Source organism: Leopardus geoffroyi, chromosome B1 (assembly GCF_018350155.1).
Source record: "Leopardus geoffroyi isolate Oge1 chromosome B1, O.geoffroyi_Oge1_pat1.0, whole genome shotgun sequence".
NCBI classification, from domain to species: domain Eukaryota; kingdom Metazoa; phylum Chordata; class Mammalia; order Carnivora; family Felidae; genus Leopardus; species Leopardus geoffroyi.
Window position 1 is genome coordinate 88,640,544 of NC_059327.1, and position 21,122 is coordinate 88,661,665.

The 21,122-nt window shown below is 34.7% G+C and overlaps 1 long non-coding RNA gene across 2 annotated transcripts in view; it reads left to right on the forward strand.

Annotated features, from left to right (window-relative positions):
* The window catches only part of LOC123592465, a 192,757-nt gene that overhangs the window by 151,929 nt on the left and 19,706 nt on the right, over positions 1–21,122 (forward strand). Inside the window, exon 4 of one of the 2 annotated variants that reach the window (XR_006709792.1) lies at positions 12,743–12,865. This is a non-coding gene — a long non-coding RNA (uncharacterized LOC123592465). Of the gene's footprint in view, positions 1–12,742; positions 12,957–21,122 lie in introns of those variants that run through there. The other variant, XR_006709791.1, reaches the window with a different exon arrangement.

Sequence of the window (21,122 nt, forward strand, 5' to 3'; positions counted from 1 at the left end):
ACTCCTATGATTCTGATGTTGTTCCTTTTTAATGAGTCAATGATTTCTCTAATTCTTAAATTGTGCTCTTTTGCCTTAATCTCCCTCTTTCTTTCTGCTTCATTATTCTCCATAAGTTGGTCCTCTGTATCACTGATTCTCTGTTCTGCCTCATCAATCCTTGCTGCCGTGGCATGCATTTGAGATTGCAGCTCAGTTATAACATTTTTTATTTTGTCCTGACTAGCTTTTACTTCTTTTATCTCTGCAGAAAGGGATGCTAAACTATTTTCTATTCCAGCTAGTGTTCTTATTATTGTGATTGTAAATTCTGGTTCAGACATCTTGCTTGTAGCTGTGTTAGTTAAGTTCCTGCCTGTTGTTTCTTCCATCTCTTTCTTTGGGGCTGAATTCCTTCGTTTTGTCATTTTGAAGGGAGAAAAGAAATTAATGAGGTAAAAAAAATAAAATTAAAAAAATTAAAAAAATATTAAAATTTAAAAATCAAAAACACACACATAAAAAAAATTAAATAAATGATCCTAGGTACTAAGTGTGTTTTGGTCTGGGTGTTGTAAGGGGCTTGATAGATTAGAGAAAAAATGGGGAAGAAAAAAAAAGAAATCATTTGAAAAAATGAATACACTGAAATAGACTAAAATGAAATAATGGAAGTAAAATAAATTTGAAAAAAAATACACAAAAGTAAAAAAGTACAATTGAAAAAAATAAGGAAAATATTTTTAATAAAAATTGAAAATAAAATGAATTTTTTCTCTGTATTCAAGAAAAAAAAATAAAATGGAAAAGAGAAAAAAGAAAAAAGAAAAAAATTGAAAAGAAAAGAAAGAAAATTGAATAGATGGACCAGCAAACAGACTGAAATACTCATGAAATTACTTCATTTACCCCTAGAATTCAAACTATGAAGTACATTGTAGTCCATAAACTAAGCAGGCGGTGAGACTTGTGTTCCTGAAGAGCAAGGTTGGCCTGGTTAGGCGGGGCTTAGTTTAGCAGCCCCATCCTCTATTAGATGGTGCTGCTTAGCTTACTGGGGGTGAATTGTTGTGGCACTCGTAGGTGCATATGCGCATGTGCAGGAGTGGAGAAAATGGCGTCACTTGGCTACCAGTCTCTAGTAATGGAAGTTTGTTCTCTCCGATCAGCAGTCATGATCAGGCACCCATCCTTTGTCTTCAGCTTCTGTCCACTCCCCGTTTTTACACAGTTTGTGACCAAGCTCCAGGCAGCACCTCCCTCCTGATTTTTGTCTCAGATGCAGCTGTTTTTCCCGACCACTTACTTCTGAGGGACTGTGGCTTTGGCCTGTTCTTCCCTTCTGCAGGAGGGTCTCACCGAGCAATGGCTAGGTGCTGGCCACACCCAGGAACTTTTGTAGGACTGTGCTGCTGCTGATGCCCAAAGACTGTGGCTAGATGCCAGTACCCCCAGAAAAAGTTTATGAGATAGTGTAGCAGCAGCATTTCAGGGATTAAGGAAAATCACAACACATATCTGGCACTATGCTTCACCCTTAATGACCTTTTTCCAGCACCAGCCAATGTAGTTGTTCTCCCATGTCCACTGGGGCCTTGATATTGGGGGACCCACACAGCTTCTACCAGGTGTCCTCCCAGCAGTGGAACTGCCTCTCCCCACGTGTCCTGAAGACTGCCGGATTCCACTCTGCTCCTGGGGATTCACCCTTCACACCAGAGCTCTGGTAGGTATGGTGCTACAGAGTTTCAGACTGTGTGCTTCCCCTATTTATAGTCTTAATGGAATTTAAACCTTCTCCTTTCTCCTTTCTCCCTTTTTAGTTCAGTCCCTACAGTTGTTTCCAATTTTTCACTTTCTCTCCAGCTGCTTTGGGGGGGGGTGCTTTTCCCATATTCTCCCCCCACCCCATCTCTGTCCTCTCTCCACACGCAAAATCAGCTCCCTGCCCTCCATGGCTCTCTCTCCCTCAGTTCACCTCTCTGTGCTGTGTACCTGATGAATTCTGTGGTTCAGGTTGTACAGATTGTTGTGTTAATCCACAGATCGGTTTTCTAGGTGTGCAGGATGCTTTCGGTCTGGCTGTATTTCAAGGACGGGAGACATACAAAAAAACTTCCATGCTGTTCTGTCATCTTGCACTATACATAAAATTTATTTTAGACATCCTTCATCTTTCAGGTCTATATGGTTCTGAGGAGGGTCATAATACACCACTCCAAAATACGCATATTGATTATTTTGAATTAAAGTTACTTAAGAAACAGCCAGTGCAAGAAGAACACTCTGAACCACCTTTGTCCCCTTGAAAAAAGGACACAAATTCTCCATGTGAAGAGTATCCTTCAGGCACCTGGAGAGTAGAAGGCACCCTTATTGCCAGAGATAGGAGTTCAAGGCTGAGAGAGCTATATAAACAAACCTTGCTGCTTCTTCACTAATTAGTTACCCAAGTCCAAACCTCTTTGTTTTATAAATGAAATTTGTCTTTTTCCTGGTAATCTGGCTTCTATCAATGTAATTATTAGGCAGGCAAAGGAACATAAGAGGGAAGAAGGGAAAGGTTTTCCTTCCCTATAGCTTCAATATGTTCTTTGAAAATATTACCCCCCCTCCTTTTTTGTAGTAATTGATTTTTCCTAGTGAAAACTGACATAGAACACACTTTCCTACTCACTTTTTCATCAATAAAAATAAAATGTTTACTAAGCTATTCACATTTGAGGATGTATTATTTGGTCTTGAAAATTAATGGGGTTAACTATTTTACTAAGCATCACACATTAATCCACTAAGCCTACCTAAAATTCAGAAATAAGTCCTTAAAGTTCGCATTATGTATTATGTTTATATTGATTCAGGAGGAGAGTACATCCACTCATTCATCTGGCTATTAAACTACATCCAATTGTGAAAATTCTAATCTAGAGAAGTCAGAGAAATCTGACAAAATAATGAGTTTTCATTCATTCCTTGTTTATTTTTTTACATATTTCACAAACCAGAGTTAATATTGAAATGGTCTATTGGTTTTCATCTTCTTTAATATTTTCTTGGAAGGAAAAATAAAACACAAATACTCACAAAGTGTATAGGGCTCATTTCGTTAAAAATTAGGATATCAGCTTAAATATACCACCAAAGTATCTGTTCTTTCAAACCTATCGTTTCATGGTTGTTCAAAGAATAATAGTCATGCTACGTAATACTAGCCATATTTACACATTTCCACATGTGTAAATTAATGATTTTTTAAGTGACTGCTTCAAAAATTCTATGTATTTATTATAGTATATATTTCATGTGTTAAAAGCTTCTTTCAAGCTAACTTCAAATTTAGTTTTCATAAGTTCTAGGTCTTGTTATTCAACACATTAGTGCACAATTAAAATTAAGTAGGTCTATGGAAAAAAATAAAAACACCTTATTAAACTTTTCCTTGTACTGATTGAACCACTCCAAAGGTTTTTAATCAGGTTAAAAAAGAAGCTTAAGCTTGCCATATTTATTATATCTTTACCTAATATTAAATTCAAAGAGATTTTAGGAAACCAAAGGAACTAAATTCTAGTACTTGTTACTTTTCTTACTCTATGTTCACATTTATGAAAGATGGAGGCAAAGTAGAATGACTGTAGGTTCTTCTCGTCCATGAACACAGCTAGATAACTATTAAATCATTCTAAATACCCCAGAAATAGGCCTGAAGACTGGCAGTACAAAGTCCACAACTAAGAAGAAAGAAGAGGTCACCTCAAAGAAGGTAGGAAGTGTGGAGACAAGATTTAAGGGAGAAGCAGATCCCAGGTGCCACGGTCCATAGGGAGCTGTGGTCTCAAGAGAAAGGCCAGAGAGAGGAGCACACAGGGGAATACATAGGGAAAACATTTCCCCAAAGCCATTGGCTTGCAAAATGAATGGGACTCCATTTCATGAGTTCTTACAGTCAGTGGGGTTTAAAGCCTGGAGTTATAAAGGTCAGTGGGCTTGACTAAGATAGAGTCCAGAGAAAACTGCTTTGCTATATGTTTCCTACAAGAGAATCATTTTAAAACTAAAGAATCAATTTTAAATCATTTTAAATCAAATTAAATCTGCAGATTGAAAGTGAGGAGACAGAGAAACATTTTCATGTAAATGGAGGTCAAAAGAAAGTTGATGTAGCAATAACTTATATGAAACAAATTAGACTTTCTTTTGTTCTTTCATTGTTTTTATACTGCTTTGTTACGGGGGTACTACTAGCCTCGTGGAATGATTTTGAATATTTTCCCTCTATTCCATTATTTGTAAGATTTTGATGAAGATTGTCATTAATTATTTTTTGTTAATGTTTGGTAGAATTCACCAGTGACACCGTGTGGTCTTAGGCATTTCCGTGCTGGGAGATTTTTGATTCTTCATTCAACTCTTATTGTTATGGTCTAAGAAGATTTCCTATCTCTTGCATTCAAGATCCATGATTAAATCATGGTAACGTGCATTTTTAGGAATTATCTGTTTTATTTTCTAAGTTATCTGATTTGTTAGTGTATATTTGTTTATAATAATCTGTTATCACACTATGTATTCTTGTGGATATCTGTTGTAATTTTCTGTCTTCCATTTCTCATTTTGGTTTTTGAGTCTCTCTCTTTTGTCCCCCTTAGTTATGTAGTTAAAGCTTTGCTAATTTTGTTTATTTCTTTTTTCTGAAAACACAGGTCATTACTTTCAAGATTATGTTATTGCTTATTCTAGTCTCTATTATATTTATGTCTGATTTTTCTTTGTTATTTTCTTCTCTACTAAATTTCAATTTTCTTTTTTTTAATAGTTTCATGAGGTGTAATGTTATTTATTGATCTTCTTTCTTAATACAAACATTTGCAGATAAATTTCTGTCTAAAACCTGCTTTCCTTGAATCCTCTAGGTTTTTGAATATTACGTTTTATTATTCTTTTGTTTTGAGATATATTATTATTTGCCATTTTTTTCTTATCGTCTTATTGCTTGTGCAGTAGTGTGTTATTTAATATTACATTGTAGATTTTCCAGCTTTATTTTATTCTTTATCTATAATTTTGCACCACTGTGGTTGAAAATATACTTGGCATGATTTCAGTCTTCTTAAATTTGTAATATTTGTTATGTCTCTTTTTATGTGATTTAACCAAGGATTCTTCTATGTGTACTTGAAGAAAATGTGTATTCTATTTTTCTTGGATGGAATGCTTTATATAAAAACTAATAACTTTCACTCAGACTACTCATTTAAAATAAAGTAAAGGAGAGGGGAAGTGGGTAAGTTTATGGGTGAAATAGGTGAAGGGGATTAAAAGTACACTTATCATAATGAGCATTGAGTAATGATGTATAAAATTGTTGAATCACTATATTGTACACCTGAAACTAATATAACACTGTACGTTAACTGTACTGGAATTAAAATAAAAAACTTAATAAAAAGTTGTGATATATAAATATATAGTGGAATATTACTCAGCTCTAGAAAAGAATGGAATCTTGCCATTTGGGACAGCACAGATGGACCTAGACAGTATTATGCAAAGTGAAATAAGTCAGGCAGAGAAAGACAAACACCATATGATTTCACTTATTTGTGAAACCTGAAAAACAGAACAAACAAATAAACATAATACCAAAGACAGATTCTTAAATACAGAAAATAAACTGATGATTGCCAGAGAGGAGGTGGGTTTGGGGAGGGTGAAATACTAGGGATTAAAAGGCACAAACTTCCCGTTATAAAATAAGTCCCAGAGATGAAAAGTACATCATAGAGAATATAGTCAATAATACTGTCATAATATTGTATGGTGACAGAGAGTGACTACTCTTATCTGGGTGAACATGATTAATATATAGAATTGCTGATTCAATATGTTGTATACCTGAAACTAATATAACATTGTATGTTAATTATACTTCAATATAAAAAAGAGAGACAGCTTAAAAAAAGAAAGATAAAAGAGAAAAATGTATCAACTCTATCAGCTACTAAGAAAATTTGTATGTTTTTATACAAAAACTTAAATTTATTATCAAATTTATAATATGAATGTTTATAATTTGATGATATATTAATATATGCAGAAATATGGTGAGCAATAAAACACAAAATTACACATTACTTTATTTTCTTTTATTATGCTTGTTTTTCTTACTTATTATAACAACTTTGTCATATTTAGTTCAGAAGTTTTTGTTAAACAAATTTAAAAAAATCCATCAAACTAAATACTCCTCTGTTTACTTTTCTCAAATTTCATTTTCTATTTCCTTTTCTCCTTCTCCAGAGCTAATCACAATTATGAATTTGATGTTTTCCCCTAACTATAGTGCATTTATATATGAAAGTAAAATATAATACTGTTTTTCCAATTCTTAAACTTTCACAAAGTATCTCAATTTTATTGTATTCTCAAGCTACTTTTCCTGTTTGTGTAACTTTAATTGATGAGGCTTGATTTATTCTCATTGATATGTAACTGGATTTCATTCATTTTAATTGTGGTATAATATTCTATTTTATAAATATACCACAGTGTTTGCTGTCTACAGTAGTAAGACATTTGGGTTGCTTCCAAGAATTATAAATAATGCTGTAATAAATTTTATTTATAAAGCTCCTATGCACATGTGAGAGAGAATTATTAAGTATTGAGTTAGAGCACATGCAAAATTTCTTGCTATTGCCAAATTGTTCTATAAAATGATTTCACCAGATACAATCCCATTGGGATGCATGAGAGCAGGCAATTTACTCAATGCAAATTTTCCTCATGTTTCCTAAGTTTTTTTTTAATTATTTTTTTCCTTCTTGGTTGGTAGGTTCTCTTTCTCTATTTCTCTTCTCTTCTCTTCTCTTCTTTTCTCTTTCTCCTCTCCTCTCCTCTCCTCTCCTCTCCTCTCCTCTCCTCTCCTCTCCTCTCCTCCTTTCTTCTCTTCTCCTCTTCTATTCTCTTCTCTCTGCCTTTCCCACTCTCCCTGTCTGTTTAACACTTTGTATACTCTGGATTCTAGCTCACTGTTAGCTACGTGCATCGCAAATATCTTCTAGTCTGTGACTGTTTTTTCATATTTTGATGTATTTTATTAATAGATTTCACATTTAGAACGGTTTTAGATTTACAGAAAAATTGAAAACATAGTATGTAGAGTTCTCATATAGCCTACACCATTTCCTCTATTATTAATATCTTATGTGACTATGGTGCATTGTTTAAAATAATGAATCAATATTGATACATTGCTATTAAATTCCATAGTTTATATACATTTACTTTAGTTTTAACCTCATGTCCTTTCTCTGTTTCAAGATTCCATCCAAGATACCGCATTACATTTTGTTTTGGTGTGGTTTTAGCCTCCTCTTGATTGTAGCAATTTCTCAGCCTTCTCCTATTTTTTGATGACCTTGACAGTTTTTTAGAGTACTGGTTAGATATTTTGTAGGAAGCCACTACTGGGATTTCTCTGATAGTTTTCTTAAGATAAAACTGGGTTATATGTTATTGGGAGGAAGACCGCAAAGTAGAGTGCCATTTTCATCACATAATATCAAGGGCACACACTATCAACATGATTTATGACTGTTGATGTCGATCTTAAACACTTGCTTGAGGCAGTTTTGTTTGTCAGGATCCTCTACTCCAAATTTACTATTTTCCCCCTTTCATACTGTACAAGTCACTATATGCAGTCCATCATTTGGAGTATAGACACCATTGTTTTTAGTCGTAATTTAGATGTGGATCAACTCAAGTAAGACATCTTTCAGTCTTAAAGATAATACTGCCTTAAAACCTTTGATGTGTCCTGCATGAATAGTATTTATTCAGAATGAAAAAGTCAAGTGAAAAAGTATAAAGTAAGACAAACTAATATATACTTAACACTCAATAGGGGTTATGGAAATGTTAAAAAAGTAAAATTGATCTCTGTCCTTGGCAGTTTGTACTCTATTTAGTGGGGAGCCTGAGAAAACATATACAACCCCAAAATTAGAATATATAGGTTTTTAAAAATGGCTTTGTTCTTGATGTGTATATTTATATAAAGGAAAAAAAAAATCCTTACATAATGACTCCTTAATTTGATATTTTTCAACAGAATTAACAGTGATTATTTTATTTAAAAACAAACAAAGCAAAACATGCCATGGTTATTTCACCAAAGATTGTGATTAGAAGGCCTGGAATTGTTCCAGACACATATGAGAATTAAATAAACAAACAGTGCATATATTTATAATAAAACACCCAATGTTGCAAGGGGCAAGTATCATCACTATTTTAAAAGAAAAAGTATGTTGGGGACACAGAGACAGAATGAAACCTAAAAGCATAACATTTATGGTATGCTCTTAGGTTAGATTTGAAAATATATACACGACTTGGATTGAAAGAGAGAAATGGAGTGAGAATTTCAAGCAAAGCAAATTACTAGAAACAGGTCTCAAATATAGGATGCCTATGTGTCTGGAGAGGGCTGTAAGTAGAGTAGTAATTAATGAGACCAAGTGTTTAGGTTTGAGTAAGATAGTTACTAAAGTAAAGCCAAACAATATACTTAATAATGTTCAGCCTCTGTTTAAAATCATGGTTATTCCCCATTCCCATAGGATAGAGATCGAAGTCTTCTGATGTGGCAAAAGGTTCATCAACACCTCACTTCTACCCAACGTTTCAGATTCATCTTCCACAGTATCCTCATTTGTATCCTACTTGTCAGCCATAGAATCCATTTGAATTTCCTCGAGCTCATCATTTGTAAGACGATTGTTTCCCACACCAACCAGAAGCCCCTACACCTACCTGCATCCAACTTTCTCTAAATATTATCACCCCTGGGAATCTTTCCTACACAGCCTCTCCCCATCTCTTTGTCCATGAGACTTCCATATGTCAGTTCCCAATTTTTTTACCTAGTACATATCTCTATTAGCATTTCTTCTTTCCATAATATATTTGTAATCTTTTCCCTATATATCTTTTTCTCTGTCCTTTTGAGTTCTCTGAGGGTGAGATATTTGTTTTTTGTTTTTATTTATTTATTTTTTATTCAGTGTATGCAGCATAGGGACTGAAGCAAAGTATTTACTCAGTGTTCATAACTGGAAGACTATGGTGGTATAAGACCATCCCCAACTTAGGTAGAAAGCACATGTGACAACAATTAGCTATGTACAATTACATTTTCTTAAAAAATAGGCCACTATGTCTTCCAGTGTATGAATGCCATGCCTCAGGTTTATAACTTATGAGAAAAAATAGGGAATGAACCAATGACACTTATCTATCAATCAGTCAGAAGCAAGGTCTTAGAATAATATCCAATATGTATGTCTTAAGTTGAAAATTGATAAAGGGACATAATCACAGCTCATGATAGAACTTGTGTTTGTAATAAATGTCCATAATCTTTAGTAGGGAGAAAATAACCAGGGTACATATGCTGTATTACAGTAATGGCAAAGTTACTCGTGTATCCTGACGGATGTTTGAATTCTCCATGAGACCTGCTGAGACATTGTCCTTTTTTTCCCTCATTCAACACTGTGTACTTAGAACATTTCATCACCTGTGTTAACCAGAGTAACTTGACCTCATTCACCTTCGTCTTGGAAGAACCAAGATAATGTTAATAAATAAATAAAATAATGTAGAAGAGTCAAAATTCCATCTTCTGAGAACAGAAAGCAGATCTAAAATTTTCACAAGATTTAATCATCAACATGGATCTATGGCCGTAATACACTCTTGCCTTATAACAATAGTTTCAACAAGTATTGCTTGGCTATTTCATTAATTTTAAAAACTACAAAATAATTGTATAGAATGTTATCCATTAATTTCCTCTTCTCTTTTAAGAAGAAACTGGATATTCCATATTAGGTCTAAAATATTTGCACATGTCCTCCACAAAAGCTTGATCATTTAAGATCAAAGCCGAGAGTAAGTCTGAAACTCTGAAAGGAATGCAATTATTTTTTCACAGCTGTTTGCTATTTCACCCATGCAAGAACCACAATACTTCAGTACAAATATTTTTAAAGCAAAGAAAAAGTTTAAATTGTGACTGAGGGCATGTGTTGGTAAGGCTGAACTACTTATGTTAGCCAGTCAAACTAATCCCCGGACTTGGATGATTGGAGGTCTCTACAGATTCTTGGGAGTTTCTGTATCATGATTTTTGTTTCTTTTAATCAAGGTTGCTATGAAAAGTAAATAATCCCTTGAATAAAACTCCAAGCAAACTCTAGTTAAATGACATGATTTTAGGCTAAGACATAGGTTCAGATGGCCAACTACACGATGTAGTGCTTTTGTCTGCTTTGTTTTCTTGATACAGATGAATATTACTCTCTAGTTACATGTAGCCAGGAAGTTAAATTTCAGGTGTTGTTCTTGAATTTCTCTGTTTGCTTTGCCTTGTTACTGTATCTTCTGTTGCCTTGTCCTGCTTGATCTCATCTTACTTTTTTTTTATTAAGTTTATTTATTTATTTTGAAAGAGACAGAAACAGTGCAAATGGGGAGGGGCAGAGAGAGAGAGAAGGAGAGAGAGAATTCCAACCGGGATCTACTCTGTCAGCACAGAACCTGACATGGGGCTCAAACTCACAAAAACCTGAGATCTCGACCTGACCGGAAACCAAGAGTTGGCTGCTCAACCAACTGAGCCACCCAGGTGCCCCTGCATCATCTCAGTTATTGTTTTAGCCTTTTAGTGAAGGTTGTGTGGATATTTCTCTCTGCCTTTACCTTGTGCTTTTTACTGAGAAACAGTGAAAATGTTGTCCTTTATTTCAGAAACCAAAACATTCCAAACAAAAGTGCAAACAAACAAATGCAAACACAAAAATCTCAAATGCTTGCTGCTTCTGGTTTCAGCTGGGACTTTGCACTCTCACTTTCTGTATCTCTTCATTGCTGTTTTACCAGCATCAAAAGAAGGCCGAATTGAAAAATAGTTGAAGTTCCTCACTTTATGAAGACTGCTCTGATTGTTTCTATGTTGACTAATTCAAATTTGGAAAGGAATTTTAGTGGAAATTTGAGATCTTATTAAGGCAAAGAGAGCTTCTAGGAGTCATTCTCTCTGCAAGATTCATCTCTAATATTCAATCACCACTGAATTAAGCTATTTACTTTCGGTCTCCCATTTGATCTTGAAATGACTTTTGGGTTAAGTAATTAAAAGTAGAAGTGACAGGTGAGGGGCTGGTGTGGCACTTGGGACATAAATACAGTTAGAGGAAACAATTGAGGTTCTCTTCAAGAAAACTATGGCCAAGCTACAAGAGCAAAAGCATGTTCTGCTTTCTATGTGCACTGGGTCCTACCCAAGCGCAATGCAATGTTATTGTCACCAATATAGGTGTGCATGTAGAGACAGGATTAGCCCAGCGGTTTTAAGGGCTCACACAGGTCATCATTCACAATCTCTGATGTTTCTTGGATTTGTAGTAATTTTTAGAAAAAAAAAACTGTGATGAAAGCTAGCTTCTTGCAGAAGACTTATTTTTCTTGTACTCAATTTTGTGAAACTTTCCTACTACATATTATTGCACCTAGGTTCTTAAAGCAATCACAGTCTCTTATTCATTCCTTTTTTTTTTTTTTTTTGTTTACTTATTTATTTTGAGACAGAGAGAGAGAACAAGCAGGGGAAGAGCAGAGAGAGGGAAAGAGATAATACCAAGCAGGCTCTGTGCTGTCAGTGTACAGCCCGATGGGGGGTTGAACTCACGAACCATGAGATCATGACCTGAGCCAAAATCAAGAGCTGGACTCTTAACTGACTGAGCCACCCAGGCATCCCTTTTCCACCATTCTTTAATAGCTACAATTTTTTTCTTTTCTTTTCTTTTTTTTTTTATTACAGAAGAGAATTTGGAGGCTGCTTATTATTTGATGTGTAAATGAGCAGATGTGTTAGAAAAAAAAAAATCTTCCTAGACTCATGCTAGAGACCCCACCATTACTACAATTACTGTAATTTCTTAATCTTGGAAAGGCATTGAATTTCAGAGTTAGGCTTCATGGTTTGAAGAAACATCCCTTGCCATATGCTACCTTCATGATTCATACACAGGAGGAGGTATTTTTTCAGTCCTCAGTGTTTTATATGAAAAATTGAGAACAGATCCTGATTAATCAGACCTTTTCTGTGTCCACATATTCATCATTCCCTTTTAGAAATCCCATTTTTTTAATGCATGCCCAAGATAGGAAATCTGAGGTATTTACTCCGAGTCTTACACACATTCACAAAGTACAGGTCGCTCCTAGGCATAGTTATTTTATTGTTATTACTGTTGCTTAATGCTGTCCTGCACATATTTTTCTGTAAAACATCTGATAAAAGATAAAGTAACAAAATTAGTGCATGAAGGCAAGTGCATTTGACTGGTAAGATCTTTCTAAAATCATGATAGCTTATTGTAGTACTATAAACTATTCTTCTTGGTAACACTAAGAAAGAAGATATCAATTCATATCTTCCAGGGTTGGAGAAGAAAATCAAGCTCTCAGTTGATACTCTAAGGCTTATTTGGCCACGTAGGTTTGACTTATGAATAAAATATATATATATTTTTGCTATCCACTCGGGAAACCTCCGCTGTAATTTCTACCTTTTGGACTCTACTTCATTTGTGAGAAAATTAGTTCTTGCAATAATTTCCTCTTTTTAGCAGACTTCATGTGATACCACATCATACTTTTTTTTTTTTTTTTTTTTTTTTTTTTGCAGGGGGAGCTTCTTTGATAAGCACATGGCCTAAACTGCATGTAGGACACAGCCTTTCATACTGAAAAGCTACGAGAACACCTTCAAGCAGCTCTAGCAGGATTGTCCACATGTACAAGACTCAAGGTTTATAGTACAATAGTAGATATCAACACCAAACATGAAGCAGACATTTTCTATATTTTTTAACGTTTATTTATTGTTGAGAAAGAGAGAGAGAGAGGGGTAGGGGCAGAGAGAGTTGGGGGGACAGAGGATCTGAAGCAGCTTTTATTCTGACAACAGACAGCCCAATGTGGAGCTTGAACTCACGAACCATGAGATCATAATCTGAGCCAAAGTTGGAGGCTTAACTGACTGAGCCACCTTGGCACCCTGAAACAGACATTTTCATATAGACCAAAAAGAAAATGGTTTAAGAACCTACAGCCAGCTCAAATATATAAAAGAGGGGTAATTGGATTAGGGAGAAGCTTTCTTTGCAGGGAAGGATTGCTTGCTCTGAGTCTCAGAGTCGTGGGAATGAGCCCCTGAGGGACTAGCCAATGGAACTATTTGGTAAATGTTGACCTACTTGTTGCATTTGGGAGAGAAGGAGAAACTTGTACCTGACGAAAGTATGAAGACTGGAGCAGACTTTGGCCCAGAGATGGATTCGAGCTGGGAAACTTATAGGGCTGGCTTGGGTAGCAGAGCCAGGGAGTGTGGGTGAATTCTGAGAGGTCTACTGTATCAGGTTGCTCTAGCAAAGGGTAGCTGAGTGTTTTATATGGGCCATATTTGAACTCCAAAGAAGAGAGTTGGTGATTTGAGGTTGCATTGCTTTCTCTTGCCTAGATCCCCTCATGAGTAAGGAGTCCTCAATTGAAAGAGCTTGCATATGCATTGCTGGACACAGAGGAGCTAAAGAAAAGGTCGTGAGTGACCACTAAAGGTAGAGATACAACCTTCCTAGCCAAGAAACTTTGGGAGAAAGGCGCCCAGCAGGTTCTATTCAGGAGAAATCTATCCTGTCAGGCCTACCTTGAGATGGCCAGCCAAGTGACTCAGCCAAGAAAGAATCCCAACACTATCATATCTCCTCCTTCTCCTGACTTGTAGTTGACTCTCAATGAATGACAATGAAAAACAATTAAGGAAATAATGAGAAAGGCGAGAATGGAAAAAAGACCATTTCTCTTCTCCTGACAAGATTAGTTTGAAGTGGGTGCAAGCTAGGGAAGAGGAAAAATATTATCTCTAAGTCAAGTTCTAAGTTTTAACTTATATTTGGCATTGTCCATTCTAATTTCAAAATTGGAATTGAAATGTGATTTACGATAGGACAAATCATTACCAAGAATGAAGGAAAAGCCATGGGTCTGCCACAACTTTCATTCAGGGACAGGTGAAAACTATCCAACTGAATATATTTTAAGGAGTTGTAGTGAGTGTGTGGCGACACAAAGATAAAATTATGTTTCAAGGCGTCTGGGTGGCTCAGTTGGTTGAACATCTGACTTCGGCTCAGGTCATGATCTCAGGCTTTGTGAATTCAAGCCCCACATCAGGCTTGCTGCTGTCAGCATAGAGCCTGCTTCAGATCTTCTGTCCCCTTCTCTCTGTCTCTCCCTCTCTGCCTCTCCCTCTCTCTCTCTCTCTGTCAAAAATAAACATTAAAAAATTGTGTTTGTTTTCTTTGCAAGATAATCTGGTTGCACATATTTCTCTTTGCTTTTTTTAAAAAAAATTCTTGGCATTGATGTTAATGGACTATGTGGTTATTGCTAGACAAATGGGGTAAAGATTTTACAGTGTCATCTCAAACATGCAGCTCCTAAAAATTACTTGTGGGTCACATTAGGTTGCTTAGAAGTAATTATGGCTATGGTAGCTCTCCCATTTTCTTTTTGTTTCTTACTTTATATCTTACAAAGCTTTATAGTTTACATATGCTGTCATAATTCTTAACTCATTTGACATCCAAAACAATCCAGTGTTGTGGCAGGACATTGTTTTGCCAATTTAAGGAAAAGGAAAACAATACCCAAGAGGCAAAATAATTGCTCAAGTTTATGTTGCTAATAAGTGGCAAAACCAACAGTCTAACTCAGTTTTCCGAATACAAGTATCACAACTCTGGATTCTATATTCAATGCCAATGCACTCTTCTGTTTTAAAACATCATCGTAATCCATAGTAGCTGACGATTTCTGAGCATTTTCTATAAGAAAGACACTTTTCTAACTGTTTCTCATTTCTTGTTTTTAATAAGAGCCCTGTTAGGTGGGGATGACTGTTCCCATTTTGCAGGTGAGAAAAAGGAGGCCTTGATAAATATTTAACCTAGATCATATATACTAGACAGTAAGTAGCATTGAGAGCATTTGAAATCCAGGCAATCTGACTTCAGAGTCTAAAAAATCAACCACTGCACTCTCTGTGTTTTTGAAACGAACATTTCATAGTAAGTATAGGTTATCATAGATACACAGGATTCTATGTGTTAGAGATCTAAAGTGTGCATAATCCTAGGAAATAATTGCTACTACTAAACTACTACTTTTCTTAGACAGATGGAAAGAGCACTAGGCCTGAATTCATTAGATTTAGTTTTCATGTGTGCTTTTGTTTTTGGAGAATTGTGATATTCATGAAGTCACATAATTTCTCAATATCTGTTTCCTTATATGTCTATCATAAAGAAACCATGTTAAATTCATTTTGCAACTGGAAAGGAATTATGCTTAGGCTCACACAGTAATAGTGAATTAATTTCTAAAGAAAAAAAAACATAGATATCATGCTATCTTTGTCGGAACTAATGTAGTAACAAAAATAACCATAGATTGGGTGACTTATAAACAATAGAAATTTACTCCTCATAGCTCTGGAGGCTAGCAAGTTCAAGATCAAGGCACTGGCTGATTCTGTGTTGGGTGAGGACCTGCTACTTGATTCATAGATGATAATCTTTTTGCTGTACCCTCACACAGCAGGGGAGCTCTCTGGCATCTTTTACATAAGGGCACTAATTCCATCCATGAAGGGACCTCCTGAAGGCTCCACTTCCAAATTCTATCACATGGGGGATTAGGTTTCAACCTATGAGTGAGACAAAAATATTAGGTCCATGGCATATGCCCTCAGTCATGTCAATGTCAGAATTAATAATAAAGCAGATATTTATTTGTCATCTGTTATCAGAGCTGATACTCAGCTGGCAGAAATGGAGCTGGCACATAGTTGGTGTCTGTGCTGTTCCATGTGGTAAATATTTTCCATGTACATGTGCCTCTAATAATCTCAAATCAAAGTGTTCCATGCATACAAAAATATTAGTAAATCATCACATGGCACTTGAACAAAGGAACTTGTCAGATAATAAAATATTCCAATCAAAATGCCAGAAAGTTTTGGGGCACCTGGGTGGCTCAGTCAATTAGGTGTCTGACTTCAGCTGAGGTTGTGATCTCACAGCTCGTGAGTTCGAGCGCCATGTCAGGCTCTGTGCTGACAGCTCAGAGCCTGGAGTCTATTTGGGATTCTGTGTCTCCCTCTCTCTCTCTCTACCCTCCTCTGCTCATGCTCTCTCTCTGTCTCAAAAATAAATAAATATTTTAAAAACTGCCAGAAAGTTTTTACCTTTTAAGTGTATATTTACCATTTAACAATGAATCTTTTAACCAATGGGCTAAAATGTTGAATTGGAATAAAATTGTATGCATTGACATTCATTTCAATATGCTAAATTCTATACAGCAGATATATTCATAAATTAAACATTGACAATCTTTATTATTTTTGCACTAAGTTTTGACTTTATATTCTAGCTGATGAATGATTATTTTGAATCATGAAATGATACTACTGCTGCTAGCTATCTTCATACAGCAGGATTTGTACAATTATTTGAATATTTCAGCGCATTTTATGTTATTACTCATAAAATGAGTGGATAATGGGATAGTGATAAGAAGCTTACATCTCATAAACTGAATTTCTTTGAGGCAAAGTTAGAAATGATTATCATGCTTCAGGTGATGAATCTTAAGATTCACTGTATTCACAGTTCTTAAGCTAGTTTGTGTTCCATTGAGAATGAAAATAATAAATTAAGTACATGTATAAAATAATAAAAATATTTCAAGATTATACTGTTTAAAAGGCAAGATTTATTTAGGGAATTTCTAATATTCTGTTTTCTAGATTTTTAAGATACCATGAATTGTAAAATGCATCATCATTTAAAAAGTATCTCATACTATAAGAAAAAAACACAAATGAGCAAAGGGGAAAAGAGAGAGAGAGAAAGAGAGACAAATCAAGAAACAGACTCTAAACTACAGAGAAAAACAGATAGGTACCAGAGGGGAAGTGGGTATGGCAATGGACGAAATAGGTGATGGGGATTAAAGGATTAAAGAGTGCACTTGTGATGAGCACTGGGTCATTAAAAACTTAAAAAAAAAAAAGTATCTCATAAAGAAGGCACTGTGCTGAATGCAAAGTAAAAAATCCAAGATGTACACTGATCTAAGAAATGCCAAAATGTGAGTCTTGGAATCAGATAAATACATTATTATTTTTAATACTGATTTTTTGTCCAACTTTTAAATTTTTGATTCTTAAATGCTTATAGAATGTATTATCTATAAAAGTTGTGATAGAAACTAGATCTGTTTTCTCTCCACATAAAAGCCTTTTATTATTTATTTATTTATTTATTTATTTATTTATTTAGAGAGTGTGAACCGGACTGTCAGGCCACATTTTTGGCTTTAGCTTGAATGGACGCAAAAACCAAAGGGCAAACATTATTTTCTTACACAGTTTGAAATGCAGACCCTTCTGAGTTAAACCTACATTCCTGCTAACAATTATTTCTATTTTTTTTACATTTTTTGTCTTTTTTCTTATTTTTTATTGAAGTATAATTGATATACAATTTTTCCTACTATTTCTGGTGCATATAATAGTGATTCAATATTTTTGAGACATTATGAATCGATCCTTATGATGTCTAGCTACCATCTGTCACCACACAAAGTTCTTATAATAATATTGATTATATTTCCTATGCTGTTCATTACATTCCCATCAGTTATTTATTTTATACTTGGATGTGTATACCTCTCAATATCCTTCACCTATTTTGTCCACCTCTCAACCTCTCTTTCTTTTGGTAACCAACTGTTTTTTTTCTTGTATCTATGGTGTCTGTTCTGTTTTGTTTTGTTCGTTCATTTGTTTTGTTTTGTTTTTAATTTCTACATATAAGCAAATTCATATGGTATTTGTCTTTCTCTATTTCACTTAGCATAATGCATTCTAGGTCCGTCCATGTTGTCACAGGTGTCAAGATTTCATTCTCTCTTTATGACCAAGTAATACTTCATTGTATGTATATACCACATCTTTATCTATTTATCAATGAACACTGAGTTTGATCTCATATCTTGGCTATTGTATATAATGCAGCAAAGAACATAGAGGTGAACACATCTCTTTGAATACGTGTTTTTGTTTTCTTTGGGTAAATACCCAGAAGTGGAATTGCTGGAACAAATGGTAGATCTATTTTTAACTATTTGAGCACCCTCTATGCTGTTTTTCACAGTGGCTGCAGCAGTATATATCCTCAGCAGCAGTGTAGGAAGTTTCCCTTTCCTGTACACCCTCATCAACACTTGTTATTTTTTGTGTTTTTGTGAATAGCCAATCTGACAGGTGTGAGGTGGTATCTCATTGTGGGTTTGATTTCCATTTCCCTGGTCATGAGTGATGTTGAGCATCTTCTCATATGCCTGTTGGCCATCCGTATGCCTTTTTTGGAAAAATTTCTAAAGTTCTCTTATCACTTTTTAATCAGGTTGCTTATTGGTTTGCTTTATAATATTAGGTTTGCCTAAGTTCTTTGTACATTTTGGATATTAATCTCTTATCAATGTATGATTTATAAATATCTTCTCCCATTCAGTAGGTTGCTTCTTTGTTTTGTTGATGACGTCCTTCACTATTATGTAGCATATATCAAATTTATATATGTTGTGTTCCTACAACAAAAATCAAAAGTAGTAGATAATTTATGGGGCAAATGCACATTTTTTCATTTGTAATTTTATTTTCATTTATACTAATAATTTTTCCTTTGCTTCTTGACTTTCATCTTTTATTGCTTGCTCATCAAAATTAGTACACTGTCTGCTAATGACTAAGAATTCAAGCAGTGTTATTCTCAATAAAGCTTAGTTTGTAATGCAAAAGTTATAAATATTTTGGACCAGGCTATCAAAAAGGAGTTAGAAATTAATCATAGTTATTTTCATTGTTTATACTTGGCTATGGAACTTACTTGGAGATGATGCATAACTATTTTTTTCTCTTTGTGAATTATTTAATTGTCTTCCTTAATTTTAACACTAATGATAATTTTTAAAGATGTGAATATGATGGAGGAGTGATTTATGATATTCAGCTTTTGATTGGATAGATAGATCATTATACAGAGAATAGGGAAATTTGTTTCTGTTTGAAGAATAAAATGCAGGTGATAGAGGAGAGGGAAAATTGTGAGAAATATGATGATGTTAAATTTTAGCCATCTGGAGGATTCTTTGGTCTATTGGACTTTTATGTAGGGCTACCCAACACACTGTTGGGCCTGGCATGGGATGGTGAGGTTTAGAAAAGATATGTAGCTTTGAGAGCCATCGGTGTTCATGTAAGGAAGGGTATCAGTGATGATTGATCAACAATTAAGTTGCATATACATACAGAAGGAGAAATATAAAAGACAAACTAGACTAATGAGAAACTCCAATTACTTTCTTCCTTCCCATACCTAATGCAGTTGCTTCAGGTTTAATCCTCATTATCTCCTGAATTAACTATACACTTTCTATTTTGTCTGTCTGCATCATTTTCCACATTGCCTCTATATTCACACATTTAAAGCAAATAACCTATAACAAACCCAAACAAATCTTCATTGTGTCCTATTGTGCACAGAAGAAAGCCTGATCATCCCATGCTTGGTATTCAAGATCTTCCACTGTTTGGCCAAAACCTGGATTGGTTGTGATTCCAGATAAAATTTTGGTAGAACCCCAGATAAAATGAATTTCTCCCTTATCCTTCAGTAATAACCTGGTTGTTTTCCTGTAGCTCTTTTTCAATCTGAATTTCATGACTTTACACATGACTGATCATTAGGGAATAAATCAAGGGCATAAACTGACTCAAAGTCACTGACTAATAAAGACTTTGCATGTAATACATTCTCAACAATTTGCTGGTTAGATTTAGGAAAAATTGTAAAACTTTGGATGTATACTGCGTGATGACACTCATTCAATTAAAATTCCAATTCAATCAGGTAGTATGAATGTTCAGAAATATCTTACTTTCAATATTTGTCCCATATTTTTAGATCTCCACCGTTGTTTAGTGTTCTATATTAATGCAGTGGTAAGTCTTTATTTTTATACTTTATATGCTTTGTTAGCCCCCTGTATAAATCTGAAATGTTGAAAAAACATGGAGCATATATTTCCTTTGCTTATGATTATGTATCTGTCACTGAAAGCAATTTGACATGATTTTTATGTAATAGACTATTGCTCTTGACTTGCTTAGAAGGCATCAATTATGATTAGGTCAAACATGAAAAGTAAAACCTTCCCTAAACTCTGAGTCTACAAGTAGCCTTATGAGCAATGCCTTTTGTAAATTTAGGTGTGTAGTTTCAAAAGCAAATAATAATAATTATAATAAACAAATAATTTTAGACAAATAATAAACAAATAATTTGGATGGATACTTGAAAAAAAAGTTTCTTACAGTTTACTTCTATTTTAACTTTAGATATTGACTTTTAAAAAATGATAGGGTTTGGCACACCGGAATGGCTCAGTTGGTTAATTGTCTGACTCTTAATTTCAGCTCAAGTCATGATATCTCATGGTTCATGAGATCGAGCCCCACATTGGCTCTGTGTTGACAGTGCGGAGCCTGCTTGGATTCTCTCTCTCCCTCTCTCTCTGCCCCTCCCCTGCTCACACTCACACACTTCCACTCTCTCTCTCAAAATAAAAATAATAAATAAATAAAATAAATAAATAGATAAATAAATAAGTAGGGTTTTGCTGACCCTTGTTGTTTCACCCAAAATGAATTTTGACACCACATATTTGCTCAAGGAAAACACATTCTCATCTTAAATTTTTATTTCAAGAAAAATAAGTCAAGGAATGGGGTGAACAATATACATTATTATGTTTTTTGCTAATCAGCACTGGGGAACAATAAATTATTCTTTGTTTATGTCTGATCCTAGTTGTCCTAACATCTGACAGTATCTGAAAAAAAGTATACGCTAATGATTCTAATCATAAAAATATAG